We start from the raw sequence: 14,091 nt of genomic DNA on the forward strand, positions 1-14,091 counted from the left end.
CGGAGCCTGTGCTCCGCAACGGGAGGGGCCACAACAGTGGGAGGCCCGCGTACCATAAAAAAAAAAAAAAAAAAAAAAAATCATCCTTAAACTTTTTCAAGAATATTGAACATTAATCATTACACTTATAAAAAAGAACACGTATTTTGGAAATGTAAAAAAAATCTAATTACCTAGATAAAGTTTGATAGCTTACTAGCAAATCTTTAATGGTCAATTCCTACTTCATTCATTCTTCCCTTCAACAAAAATGTACTGCACACCTGCTATGTGCCAAGACCTATAATCGGCACAACGGTGAACTGGATGCATATGTGTGGTGTCTATTCTCTTGCAGCTTAGTGGAGACTAACCTTAAAGAAATATTTACTCAACTTGTCAAAGTGAAATATTGATACATCTTACAAAGGAGGAGAAATACAAAATGAGTCTTTGCTGGGGTGGGAGTGAGGATGGTAATGTATGAGTTTTCCCTTATTCTGAGTAAAATGCTTACTTTATCTTAACCAGAATCTCTTTTTTAAAAAAATTTTTACTGATGTATAGTTGATTTACAATGTTGTGTTAATTTCTGCTGTACAGCAAAGTGATTCAGTTATACATATATATATATATATATATATATATATATATTCTTTTTCGTATTCTTTTCCATTATGGTTTATCACAGGATATTTTAACCAGAATCTCTTTTAGTCAAAATATTAAGGGGAAAGCTATAGAGATGGAATTACAGGCTGAAGGAACAGTATGAGCAAAAGACACATCGATGGGTAAGCACGGGACTCCGTGAAGGGAAAGGTGGGCTGTGGAGCTAGAAAAGTGGACATGGTCCACTGCAGAGGTACTCATAGCTGCTGAGCTGGACAAGATCAAGAGGGAGAAACTACTGAGGAAGAAGGAAGAAGACCGAGGACCAGGCCTTGGGTGGGTTTCCGCGGCGGGAGGAGGATGAGGACCCACAGACAGAGGCAACGTGCTGAGAGAGGTGAGCAAGAGTGGAAGCAGGGCAGCACAGCCCAGGGTGCGAGGGACGGGCAGGGCGTCTTGTCAAAAGCTGCACAGAAATCAAGAAAAATGAACACTTGCAGCCCCTGCATTCAGAATCTCAGAAATAACCTTTGAGAGAGCACATTCAGTAGAGTAGTGAGGGCAGAGCGCGTGGACAAGTGGCTACTGAGTAAATGGAGGCACTCGGCTAGCAGAGAGAAAAAACTCCGAGAAACAGTCGGTCAAAGGAAGGAAATAAATAGGGACAACTAGGATGATGGCTTGGGGGGCAGCAGCGTCCAGTCCAGGGAGAGTTGTTGTTGTTTTTATTTTTTAAAGAGGAATTGAAAATGTATCCTAGGGAAGGGCTAATTGTTGCACCAAAGTCATGGAGAAAGTCTGAGGCTAGGATTGCCTGACACAGGGGGAGAGACTGGCACTGAATGACGGTAGGGAAAAACTCCTCCCAAGAGAACAAGGTTAAAGACCGGGATTTGAGGTGGAGAGGGAAGACGGGCAACTCCTGTCTGACTGCTGCAAGCTCCTCCGTAACAGGGAGATGAGATCATGTTCTTAGAGCACAGAAGCCATCAGGAGCTTCTCTCCACTGGCCATAGATGATGCTCTTCACCTTGGTGAGGCCAGCTTCAGTCAGTCTTCCCAGTATGTCTGTCTTACGACAGACTCAACCACTCAGCAACCATGAGCAGACCCTGTCATCACTGCTCCTCAGGGTAATGTTTTCCTTTATCTCTTGCTTATTTGAAAATTCTGGATATTTGTTCACTTTCCTTTTCCGATCAATGCCAGAGACAGTCAGACAGACCAACAGAAGAGAGAGAGAGAGAAAAACTCACCCTCAGAGTATATAAGCACTACATGAGGCACAAGACTACTTAACAAAGAAAAAAGGAGCAATCTCAGATTCGACAATTTTTTTTTAAGTTCTGGTACAATTAATCTATGATAAACAATATATAATGGAAAATAGCCTCTTCAATAAATGGTGTTGGGAAAACTGGACAGTTACATGCAAAAATAAATAATCAAAGTGGACTACTTTCTCACACCATATACAAAAATAAACTGCAAGTGGATGTAAGACTTAAATGTAAGATGTGAAACCACAAAACTCCTAGAATAAAATGTAGTTAGTATGCTTTTTGAGATCAGTTTTAACAATATTTTTTTTGGATATGTCTCCTCAGCCAAAGGAAATAAAAATAAAAACAAAAACAAACAAATGGGACTACATCAAACTTAAAAGCTTTTTGCACAGTGAAGGAAACTCAACCAAACAAAAAGGCAGACTACTGAACGGGAGAAGATATTTGCAAACAATCTATCTGATAAGGGGTTAATATTCAAAATGTACAAATAACTTATACAACTCAACATCAAACAGACAACCCAATTAAAAAATGGAAAGAAGACTTGAATGGACATTTTTCCAAAGAAGACATACAGATGGCCAAGAGACATAGAGAAGATACTCAACATCACTAATCATCAGGAAAAGGCAAATCAAAACCGAAATGAGATATTACCTAACACCTGTCAGAATGGTTATTATCAAAAAGACAACAAATAACAAGTGCTGATGAGAATGTGAAGAAAAAGGAACCCTTGTGCACTGTTGGTGGAAATGCAGGTTGGTGCAGCCACTACGTACCGATGCACAGTGAAAGCAGTAAGAAGGTTCCTCAAAGAATTAAAAATTGAACTACCATGCAATGCAGCAATTCTATTTCTGGGTATTTTCCCAAAGAAAACAAAAACACTAATTCAAAAAGATATATGCACCCCTATGTTCATTGCAGCATTGTTTACAACAGCCAAGATATGGAAGCCACCTAAGCACCCATCAATATGTGACTGGATAAAGAAGATGTGGTACACCCACATACCCACCCACACACACACAATGGAATGTTACTCAGCCCTAAAAAATGGAATTAAAAACAATTTTATTTTATATTGGAGTATAGTTGATTAACAATGATGTGTTAGTTACAGGTGTACAGCAAAGTGATTCAGTTATACCCATACAAGTATCCATTCCTTTTCAAATTCTTTTCCCATTTGTTATTACAGAATATTGAGCCAAGTTCCTTGTGCTATACAGTAGCGCCTTGTTGGTTATCTATTTTAAATATAGTAGTGTGTAAATGTCAATCCCAAACTCCCAATCTATCCCTCCCCTCCCGCATTTTCCCTCTGGTAACCATAAGTTCATTCTCTAAGTCTGTGTTTCTGTTTTGTAAATAAGTTCATTTGAAACTTATTTACAAAATGAAATCTTGCCATTTGAGACAACATGGATGGACCTAAAGAGTATCATACTAAATGAAATAACAAAACAGAAACAGACTCACAGATACAGAGAACAAGCAAGTGGTTGCGGGGAGGGGCAAGGCGGGGGGTGGTGAGGGAAATAAGTAAGGGAGGTTAAGAGGTACAAACTCCCAGTTACAAAATAAACAAGTCGTGGGCATGAAATGTACATCATGGGGAATATAGAAAATATTGTAATAACTTTGTATTATGTCAGATGGTAACAGACATCACTTTGTAACATATAGAAATACCGAATCACTATGTTGTGCACCTGGAACTAATGTAGTGTTGTAGGTCAGTTATACTTCAATTAAAAAAACAGATCTCATACATTTTAAACAAAGGAAGAACTTCCCTAGTGGCGCAATGGTTAAAACTCTGTGCTCCCGGGCTTCCCTGATGGCGCAGTGGTTGAGAGTCCACCTGCCAATGCAGGGGACACGGGTTCGTGCCCCGGTCTGGGAAGATTCCACATGCCATGGAGCGGCTGGGCCTGTGAGCCATGGTCGCTGAGCCTGCGCATCCGGAGCCTGTGCTCCACAATGGGAGAGGCCGCAACAGTGAGAGGCCCGCGCACAGCAAAAAAAAAAAAAAAAAAAAAAAGACTCCGTGCTCCCAATGCAAGGGGACCCAGGGTTCATTTCCTGGTCAGGGAACTAGATCACACATGCCACAACTAACAGTTCGCATGCAACAACTATGGAGACCATGAGCCACAACTAAGGAGACCATGAGCCACAACTAAGACCTGGCATGACCAAATAAATAAATATTAAAAAAAAAAGCAGCCCTAAACGCAGGAAGGATATGTTTCTATAATTCTGTTTTTATTATTAAACCCTCAGATACAATTAGCAATAGGTTACTTGGTCCTTAAGCCACCAAAGTTAAAGAATATTGAAAAGAGTCTCTCAAACTTCTCAAAAACAGTGGGTTATTGACCTCTGCCATATAGGGTCTGTTCTATCTGTTCTAGAGCAATAACACAGACCAGAGAACTCTGCACCTCAATTTACATTCAATGGCACTCCCAGACCAGCCTTACAAGTAAATGTTTCACAAATTATTAAATATAACTGATGAGCTCTAAGTAGCTAACTTAGAGAATCTAATGTTTCTATAAAATGGTCCACTTTTTGGAACCTGATTATTATTAGCATCCTTAAGGGCATGTTAATGAAATGCATTTAAAATGTGTTTTAGAGGTGATGAAATTGTACAAATCCATCCATATTTTCTTACTATTCTACTGATGAGCAATAATAGCATATATTTATGCTACCTAGGTTATAGGATTAATCATTGCAATGTAAGAAAAGTTTACAGAGCTGAATTTAAGAACTAGCCCCAAGCAGCTTCATGCTAGCAAAATGGGGTGGACAAAAGGAAAAAAATGAAATGAGAAGGTCACAAATGACCATTCATCCTGAAGGAAAAAAAACAAGAAGCAAAACCCACAGAACATCATTTAGTGTAAAATAAGCGTCTGAAAGAAAAAATTCCCAAACTCATACAGCACTAAGCATGTACATGCGTGCACGCATGTGCGCGTGCACACACACGCACGCACACACACACACACACACTCTCTCTCTCTTTTTTTCCTGAACCATCTGAAAATAAGTTCCAGGTACTTGTCACCCCTAAATACTTTAGTATATATTTCCTAAGATCTAAGACAATAGCACTGTTATACCCAAGAAGTTCAGCCTAATGGAATATTAACTAATACACAGCCTATATTCAGGTTTATCAAATTATTCCAATAATAAAATTTACAGCAGCTTTTCTCTATCAATGGAGATCCAGTCAAGGATCCCACATTGTACTGAGTCTTCAGTCTCCTTTAATCTGAACACTGACATTTTTGAAGAGACCAGGCTGGCTGTCTTGTAGAATACATATGATACAGACTCATAGAATTATGTCAAGTTCCTCTTTGTGGAAATTTTATGTTGTGCTTTCTCAATCCATCCTACTGGTGATTAGAGTACGTAATACCACATTATGAGGGCATAACTAGAGTAACTATTACTCTTCCCCAACCTTCTTCCAACCCACTGTTCCTTCTTCATGATGTCCTACTAAGTTTAAAGAAATGAGAAAAAAATGACAAAACGAATTTAATTTTGTTTAAAAAGGTTTAGTCCCTATGAAAACCCATCCTACCTATATGTGACAAGCCCTCCAAAGGGGCTGCCTGAATAGAAAGAGCTCCCCTGTGGGCTACCTGTCCAAAGGCCAAGCTTGAACTGCTCATAACTCTGAGGGGATTTTTTGAAGAGGCTGAGAGAACGGTTAAGAAACAAAGCAACTGGCAGGCTAGGTATTTAGAGAGAATTTTAACAGTCTTTTGGAATATGATATGAGATGTAAACCTTTTAACCCATATTCTCACAAAATATTAAGCCACATATTCATTTGCCATTATTAACTATGGAACTGGATCTACCAGGAAGATTCACAGAATATCTGTAGTTCAAGGTGAGTGGAAGGGGAACAGATGCTACCCATATACAGTAGTTTACTCCTGGCAATGAATTACTTCCACGTTTTTCTTTTCTTGGTCCAGTTTCTTTTGTTATAAGTTAGAAAAAAATTTTTTTAAACAAAGGCTGTTCTTTATTCATTATGTAATCAAATTAATTCCAACAACAGACTTATGTCCCAATAAAACATTTACGAAGCAGTTAACAAAATAAAAAGTTCATCTGGATTTATTTAAGCCAAAGGCACTTATAAAACTCTAAATTAAAAAGACCTTTGGGGGCCTCCCTGGTGGCGCAGTGGTTGAGAGTCCGCCTGCCGATGCAGGGGATACGGGTTCGTGCCCCGGTCTGGGAGGATCCCGTGTGCCGCGGAGCGGCTGGGCCCGTGAGCCGTGGCCGCTGGGCCTGCGCGTCCGGAGCCTGTGCTCCGCAACGGGAGAGGCCACAACAGTGAGAGGCCCGCATACCACAAAAAGAAAAAAAAAAAAAAAAAAAAAAAAAAAAAAAGACCTTTGGGTAGTACGGCCCGTCCGGCCAGGGCCGGCCCGGGAGGTTCGGCCGGTGCAGTCAAAGGGCGCAGGGCGCGTGCGCTGTGCGGCCGGGGGCGGGGCAGTGCCGTCTGGCTCTGTCGGGCAGGGGCCGGAGCTCGGCGCGGGACCACAGGGCCAGCGGGCTGCCGATGGTGGCCTAGGTGGCCGGCCGAGTACTTAGGATTTCACGTATTTTTGCTGAACTTACCAAAAAAAAAAAAAAAAAAAAGGCGCTTGGGATGATGGATTGACAAGAATATTGAAATTCTGTGAAAAGTTTCAAATTGGAGCATACTGAATTTTCATCCTAGTCCAGCAGCTCTGCTGCTCACTTAAATACAGATGAATGAAGACCCCATTCGGGAAGACACCTGGCCAGCGGTCCAGAGCGGATGCAGGCCATGCTGGTGTATCTGCAAGCATGATGAAGAAACGAACATACCACAAAAAACACCGGACCAGTGTGCGGCCGAGCAAACCTGTTTCCCAGACCCAGAGGAACATCGTAGGCTGCAGGATTCAGCATGGGTGGAAAGAGGGGAATGGCCCCATCACCCAGTGGGAAGGAACCGTTCTGGACCAGGTGCCTGTAAATCCTCTGCATCTTATAAAATACAATGGATTTGACTGTATTTATGGACTAGAACTTAATAAAGATAAAAGAGTTTCTGCGCTTGAAGTCCTCCCTAACAGAGTTGCAACATCTCGAATCAGTGATGCACACCTAGCTGACACGATGATTGGCAAAGCAGTGGAGCACATGTTTGAGACAGAGGATGGCTCTAAAGACGAGTGGAGGGGAATGGTCTTAGCACGCGCTAATGAACACATGGTTTTACATCACCTATGAAAAAGATCCTGTCTTGTACACGTACCAGCTCTTAGATGATTATAAAGGTGACCTTCACATTATGCCCGATTCTAATGATTCACCTCCAGCAGAAAGGGAACTGGGAGAAGTTGTGGACAGCTTGGTAGGCAAACAAGTGGAATATGCCAAAGAAAATGACGCTAAAAGGACTGGCATGGTCATTCATCAAGTAGAAGCCAAACCATCTATTTCATCAAGCTTGATGATGATTTCCATATTTATGTCTACGATTTGGTGAAAACATCCTAGATGTCATCACGGACTCTGCCAAATTTGTGGAACTATTAAATGTATAATTTGTAGACATAAAGACTTGATTGCTTTCCAGTTTAATGAAAGCTTAAATGTCCCTGTGAACCCACAATCTCTGCCAGCAGAACTGGTTTTGTTCTGAATAGTACAGATTTAGGTGAACACAAAGCATTTTGCGTAAGGAACTCCTTCCTCTTAAAGGAAGTCTGTCTGTTTGGAAGGGACTTACAGGCAAGTCTGGTAAAAGTTAAGCTAGTATCACAGTCATTTAAAACTGCAGTAGATCTTATCCACTTTCCCCTTCACGCTTAACACTCTTATTCTGCTGCCACAATGCAAGCATCGTTTGGTATTTTTGCTATTGCCTTTTTTTGAGATATATATGTATCTATATCTACCTACCTACCTATATCTGTGTGTATACATATATAATGTATATATACATACAAACAGATCTGTGTGTACACACAAACACACTTCATGGGCAGTCCTTTCTTTGTGGGTTGGACTGGGGCTTACATAATTTTCTCCAGTTTAACAGGATTGCTGACCCAAGCCATTTGTATTCAGTGTATTTAGTGTATTACTGCTGTTTATTCAAAATTAAATTTGGGCACAGGAAGCGCATCGGGACATTCAGCTTGTTTTGAAAGTCAAGTTCAGAGCACCATTTCAGTCTGGAGGCTTTAAAGTGTAAATTCAAATACGAATCACCTATGAACATTTAATGACCCACATTAGAATTTTACAAAACAGTTAGAAATCTGGGTAAAAGGCTGCCTTTAATTCTAGGCTTTGTACATTATTTGTTTACATTTTTTATCATAAATACTCCTTTTTAAGCAAAGCCCAGGTACTTGGTCCACATAGTGCAATGCAGGTGTATTTTGGATGGCACATTTGGTCCATTATTTGTACAAATTAGTAATCTGGATTTTAGCACATGGATTTAAAAGGCAACAGTATATCAGTGGTTTCTGTGTATTTGGTAAGTTCCTGGAAGAACATAGTGCTTTTATATCAGAGATGTAAGTTTAAGAATGGCGGTGTTGCCTTTTAACAAGTTCTCTGGGATACCTTTATTTTTATTACTATTATTACTGATATATGATTATGGTCAGAAGGCTTTTCCCCCTCGGCTTTGCCCCTCAAAGAATGCCTAGACAAATAACAGCTTAAATTCCTGACATCTTTTGTGGTGCTGTATATTCTTGCTCATGGTGTGCTGTTGATGTGGACTCATTCCATTTGGTGGATCTTGCCACATCAGGGTCAGTTACCTGCACTGGCTTGTGGGTGGGACTGAGAGCAGCCCTTAGCCATTGAATCCTTTCCTGCAAGTTGTCCTTAACTAAAATAGAACTGCAAAAGTGGTTCGTTTAGAAGCAAAACGTCAGTCTATCTCTTTGTTTTGGATGATCCCTGGCAGTTTGAAAGCTAGGAGAAAGATGGTTGTGAAACCAGTCCTGTGGAGATTGAAAATCTTACCTAAGATTTGGGCAGAAACCTTAAATGCATATGAATCTCAGCCAAACACCAGGTCTGTGTGACGTCTGTCATGGCTGTTCTTGATGTTAAGAGATTCTGTAGTTTCAAGGCCGCGCTATGCGAGGTTTGTGTGATGCCCATTTTCACCTTCAGGAAGGCTGTGCCTTGTTGTGCTGGTGGGTGGTAACCTCGTGCACCATGTAAATACAGCACCCCAGTTCTCTCCAGCGTGCCCAGTGCCTCACCGAGGGCAGCCAGGGGTGAGCTTCTCCATGCAGTGGGTACCCAGGTCTTAGATGTTCCTCCTGTGCTAGAAACAAGTGTCATGCTACAGATCTGTCATCTGTTCTCCTGGTGGCTCTCGTAAGAGTTTCTGCATGTGAATCTCAAGGCTGAGCCGAGCTCCCCGTGCCCAAGTGGACATGTGTGGCCCAGAAAGGGAGCTGTCCAGCGTGCACTGCATGAACAGAACACAGTGACTTCGGACTGAAAAACAAAGTCCTTTGGAGGTATCCTGAGGGTTGGGTCAGTTGAAACATTTCTGGCATTACTTAATGACTTGCATTGTGGTTTTTCTGCCAGTACCTTTAGTAACTTTTAATACCACGTGATCTCTCTAAATGAATGTGACATGTGATTTCTTATCATCTTTCTTTTTTTTTTTTTTTTTTTTCGGTACGCAGGCCTCTCACTGTTGTGGCCTCTCCTGTTGCGGAGCACAGGCTCTGGACGCGCAGGCTCAGCGGCCATGGCTCATGGGCCCAGCCGCTCCGCGGCATGTGGGATCTTCCCGGACCGGGGCATGAACCCGCGTCCCCTGCATCGGCAGACGGCCTCTCAACCACTGCGCCACCAGGGAAGCCCTCTTATCATCATTCTTTTAATCATTGTTCCATTTATTGCCTTTAGGGTTGAAGGAGGGGGAAGGGTCTTTTTGTTGTTGTTTTTCCTTTTTTCTCCCCATTCTTTTTTCTTTTGGTGGCTTAAACCACACGTCCTGATGCCGTGACTAACTCTGCTCCGCAGCCGAGTGTTTCAGCCTTCGTCTAGGCTCATGTTTCAGATCTGCATGCATTGCTTGCATTTTCCTGGTATCGGAATGTTGGTTCCTTGTTCTAGGAATACAACATTAATTTCTAAAATTATCATGGGACTTGTGACAACACAAGACATGAAATCTGTATAAAATGTATTGGCCTTTCTCACTGACCTGCTACAGTATTATTGTGTCGTGTGTGTGTGTGTGCGTGCGTGATGTCTGGCTACCATGTAAAGCTTCAAAGGAAAACCTTAAAAGCAGACCATCCTTTTTTGCATGCTCTATTCTAAGTAGAATGTTCAATGTAACTAACTAAAATTGCATGTTAAATATATTTCGGTTTTCTCTTTTCTATCTTTGTTTTTATTTGTTTTCAGTTTCTGTATATTTGCTTAATTGTGCTGTTTTAGTGGTTGTAGGATAAAGATGCACTGGTGAAGCAAATGTAGTGCCAACAGAAGGTGATTTTCCAGTTGTGTATGTCATGCAGCATTTGAAGGGACTCTGCATTCTTAAAACAATCACAGTTGCTTCTAATCCAGATTTCATTTCTATTATTGTTTTACGTGCCAAACCCCAAAATGCATTGGTCTTGAATCTCTGAATGCTGTGGACCCATTAGAAGACTGTTTTGATTGTCACAAATTGTAGTGCCTGAAAACATTCTTCAAGCTGATTGTCTTAAAAAAAAAAAAAGGGCTTCCCTGGTGGCGCAGTGGTTGAGAGTCCGCCTGCCGATGCAGGGGACACGGGTTCGTGCCCCGGTCTGGGAGGATCCCACGTGCCGCGGAGCAGCTGGGCCCGTGAGCCATGGCTGCTGGGCCTGCGCTTCCGGAACCTGTGCTCCGCAACGGGGGAGGCCACAACAGTGAGAGGCCCGCGTACCACAAAAAAAAAAAAAAAAAAAAAAAAAAAAAGTTCTCCAAAGACAAAACAGAATTATTGTAACAGAAAATAATTACGGTCGAAATGTCTGTGGTTCCTTGGAAATGCTGCGCTTTTTGTATTTTCCATCATTACTGCAGTTTGAACGAATGCGTATAGTTCAGAGGTCTTCGTGTTTGCACTTTAAAATTAGGTAAATGACCTCATCTTTCAAGCTTGAATTCATTTTTAATTTTAATTTTATTTTATACAATGTGTAGACAGTTCCCTGTTCTCTGCATTTAGAAGTATAAACAATAAAATCTGTTAATTCTGTAATTTTTATAATTATGATGTAACTCTATCCTATCCTTAAAACATTTAAAACAAACCCTTTACGTACAAAAATAAATAAATAAAAATTAAAAAAAAATTAAAAGACCTTTGAAATCCAATTGCTTTGGGAAAGAATTACCTTTAAAGATATGTTTGCTCTATGCATTTCTATAATGATTGTTAGAAAAATCTTCTTAAAAATATAAAGTCTAGTAACATTGGAGGTATTTTCCTTGATGGTAATAGAGAATACATCTGTTTCTCCAAGAAAAATTTAACTTGACTTTTGAAATAGCAAACAGAAGTCTTATTATAAGGCTTATTATTTAAGGTCCATGCAATGGGATCTGTGCTACCAAATCTTAACCCAAAAAACAACAACAACAACAACAAAATCAATCAACAAATTTTGAGTGAATGCCTTACTATGTTCTCAGCACTTTTTAAATATGCATTATGATAAAGAAAAGTATAAATGTTCGTACTTAATCTTACTTAAATAGAACTGCTTAACACACACACAAACTAACGGCAGACAATTTTAGATAATACACGTAAAGTGGCAAGCTGTTGAGTACAGAATACTGTATATATAGCATGAGAGGTTTTCAGTAGAGGAACTGGATGAAGACTGCAGTAAACAGAAAGGCTTGAAAGGACAAAGGCCGGTGGAGAGAACTGTGAAGAAAGCAACCTGAGTTAAGGCACAAGACAGGAATGGTTTTGGTGGGTGGCTGGTATGGTCAGATAATCCTGAACAGAGAGACGCGTGAGTGCCAGGGAAAGCCAGATAGAGTCAAAAAGTTCCTGGTGATGAGTTTTGTCCCTGCAATTTAACTGGGAAATGAGTCTAAGTTTAGGAGATTTAGAATCTATACATATTTTTCTGTCTGTATGCTCACAGTGGTGCTGGACAATGATTCTAAGACATACATTTCTTTTCCCCCACATTTAAACATCTCATAAGTTGAGAAGAATCTTATAATCAATTGTGTATCACAGATGGACAGCATTTTTTCCCTCTAAGTGGTTCATAAAACAATGATGCATCTTAAAAATCAACCACCACCACGAATCAAGAGTGCTATGAAGTCATTAGAAAAAACAAGTGAGTAAAGTCTTTTATGTTTAAAGTAGAATAATCAATTCTCAATTCTACAAAAAATTGTCTGAACCTTTTGCTCACAAGGAACAGAAGAAACCTGAGGGTCTACAGTAGGAAGGTGCAGGAACAAGTCTAAATTGACTTTCTTAACACAGAAAGTGAAGATGAGTCCAAGCCAGAGAGACCAGAGGATATAAGGCAAACGCAGAAATAGTAAATTATTCGTCAGAGTACAAGCTGTAAAACCTAAATGCTGAGAGAGAGAAATGCCACTGAAAAGCAAGCTGAATTGTCCAGCAGAGTGCTAGAAAACACGGGGTAAAACCAGGGGCTGATGATAAAGATGCTGTTTCCAAGTTTGTCAAGAGCAGTTAAGCCCTCAGGTCATCACTTGTACCAAGCAGACAGTTAACCCTCCTCTATGCTGGTAAAAAAACAGAAGAGAAGTGAACTGGGAAAATGAGCTGGAGCAGTTCCAGCCTGGGGAACCAGAGGAGGGCAGGTGATAAGGCATGAAACTAAGAGCAGAGAATTCAGTGAAAATCTAATGAGCCACGGACTGGGAGACGATATTTGCAAAAGACATCTGATAAAGAATTGCTATCCAAAATCTACAAAGAACTCTTAAAACTCAACAATAAGAAAATGAATAACCTGATTTAAAAAATGGGCAAAAGATCTGAACAGACACCTCACCAAAGAAGATATGCAGTAGCAAATAAGCATATAAAAAGATGCTCAACATCACATGTCATTAGGGAATTGAAAATTAAACAATGAGTTACCACTATACACCTGTTAGAATGGCCACAATCCAGAACACTGGCAACATCAAATCCTGATGAGGAAGCGGAGCAACAGGAATGCTCATTCATTGCTGGTAGGAATGCCTTTTAAAGTGGCTGCACCATTTTGCAGTTTAGCTGTTTCTGACAAAACTAAATGCTCTCTTACCATATGATCTGGCAACCTTGCTATTTGGTATTTACCCAAATAAGTTGAAAACTTATGTCCACATGAAAACTAGCACATGTATGTTTTATAGGAGCTTTATTCATAATTGCCAAAACTTGGAAGCAACCAAGTTATCCTTCAGTAGACGAATGGATAAATAAACTGTGGTATCTCCAGACAACGGGATATTATTCAGCACTAAAAGGAAATGAGCTATCAAACGATGAAAAGACATGGAAGAAATTTAAATGCATATTATTAAGTAAAAGAAGCCAATTGAAAAGGATACATACTGTATGTATATGACATTCTGGAAAAGACAAAGCTATGGAGACAGTAAAAAGATCAGTGGTTGCCAAAGAGGAGGGAGGGATGAAAAGGCAGGGCACAGAGGATCTTTAAGTCGGTGAAAGTGTTCTGTACGATACTGTAATAGTAGATACATGTCATTACACAGTTGTCAAAATCTATAGAATATACAGCACTAAGAGTGAACCTTAATGTAAACTATCTATTTGGGGTGATTTTGGGGTGATTATGTGTCAATGTAGGTTCATCAGTTAACAAATGTATCCACCTAGCGCGGGATGTTGATAGTGGGGAAGGCTGTGTCCATTAGGGGAGGAAGGGTATGTGGGAATTCTGTACTTTCTGCTCAGTTTTTCTGTGACTCTAAAATTGCTCTAAAATATAAAGTCTATTAATAAAAACTGCATCCTGTACAGTGAGTCCCCATTCCCCTCCCCTCCCTAGATTCCAAATGCCAGGAGTCAGGCTTATAACAGGTCCCTGGCAGCAGACTAAAGAACCCTCTGGAGGAAGTGAACCACTCAGAG

At 40.5% G+C, this 14,091-nt stretch overlaps 1 protein-coding gene and 1 pseudogene across 4 annotated transcripts in view; one reads left to right on the forward strand and one right to left on the reverse strand.

Moving 5' to 3' along the window:
• FAM184A (family with sequence similarity 184 member A) overlaps positions 1-14,091 on the reverse strand; it is a 117,030-nt gene that overhangs the window by 68,389 nt on the left and 34,550 nt on the right. The gene's annotated exons all lie outside the window — the stretch shown is intronic.
• Positions 6,086-7,926, forward strand: LOC308626327 (spindlin-1-like; annotated as a pseudogene). Its single transcript has one exon. The product of its transcript is annotated as a spindlin-1-like (transcript).

This window comes from Mesoplodon bidens, assembly GCF_964165515.1.
Source record: "Mesoplodon bidens genome assembly, chromosome: 12".
In the NCBI taxonomy this organism is placed as follows: domain Eukaryota; kingdom Metazoa; phylum Chordata; class Mammalia; order Artiodactyla; family Ziphiidae; genus Mesoplodon; species Mesoplodon bidens.